A 1,351-nucleotide genomic window follows, 5' to 3' on the forward strand; every position below is an offset into this window, starting at 1 on the left:
CAGATTTCAAAAACTAGTACAAGGTCGCACACTTGTCTAGAGTTTTAAATTGGTGTCTTTCACAGTCTTTCCCCACGCTACCACTTCAGTGTGTACCTTGGTTAGACCCAGTTGACACCTTGGCTTTGAAATATTATCCTACAGCAGGCCCGACTGCCCAGAGTTGCTAGACGGAGTTAGTTAGAGAGCGACTACTACCCAAGCAGTCCCCTATGACCCCAATCTTAGGCCATCCAAACTTCCTCCCAGGTTGTGAAGACCCTGTCTTTAAGCAATGGAGAGCGACAGGCAAATTCTGTGCTGAGCAATTCCTGGTAGACTCCAATTGGCTGTCCTTGCAGGAATTACAAAATACCACAGACCCTGTGCCGCTGGGACCATGGAGGGCTCAGCAGCTACAGCATTACTTAACTTCTCTGTCCCCAAGTTCTCACTTTGCGGGGACCAAAACATCTTTTGAGTGCTTATGTTCCACCACAGGAAATTTACGCCACACACTATCATCCGCATATATTCATGCCTGACGTCTCTCCCATAGGACCCAGGGCCGTAATTCATCAAGCATTGAGAATCTGACTTAAACCTTTCCCTAACTATGGAACAAAAAATTAGGATTTTTGATTATTCACAGCTCCTTGATCGGCTCTAGGTATCAAGAGGCAGGCTACAAACTTTTGGCCAGGTGGTATAGGGCCCACACCAGATTACAAACGATATTCCCACAGATCCCTGCCTTGTGCTGGAGGTGTGGAGAAGATGAGGGATCCTTCCATCATGTATTCTGGTCTTGCCGAATTCTCACTTCTTTTTGAAAAGATTACAGTGTCTTGCTGATTTGTGGTGACTCTATTATATTGGACCCTCCTCTTCTTCTCCTCTACCACTGAGACATATCCACTACGACCTACAAACGCTCCTTACTTCACTTTTTGATCATTGCTGCACGCTCCTGTATACCGATTCTGTGGAAACAGACTAGTCCCCCCATGATAGCCATGTGGATACCGAACGTGAAAGATATCATGCACTTGGAGGATCTAACCTCGTGTAAATTTCAAAAGATCTGGCAGCCATGGATGCTGTTCTGGCAGTCTACAGACTACAGGCGTTCTTTATGAACCTCGTAAACAGAAATAGCTCTTTCCCGGGGACAGGCATTCCATCCCCCCTCTCCCTGTGCTTACCGACCTGCCCTACTTTACCCTCTTATATACCCAGTCTTAGACTGCCTTCTACCTCCTCTCATCTGTTTCTAATCTTTTTGGAAGTCAGGATGTAGGCCCCTGGAGCCGCTGGACTTCCCCTCACAATATTTAATATTGGAAAAAGACAGGAGGCAGATGAGACCGGT

This window comes from Engystomops pustulosus, chromosome 2 (genome assembly GCF_040894005.1).
Source record: "Engystomops pustulosus chromosome 2, aEngPut4.maternal, whole genome shotgun sequence".
Taxonomy (NCBI): Eukaryota; Metazoa; Chordata; class Amphibia; order Anura; family Leptodactylidae; genus Engystomops; species Engystomops pustulosus.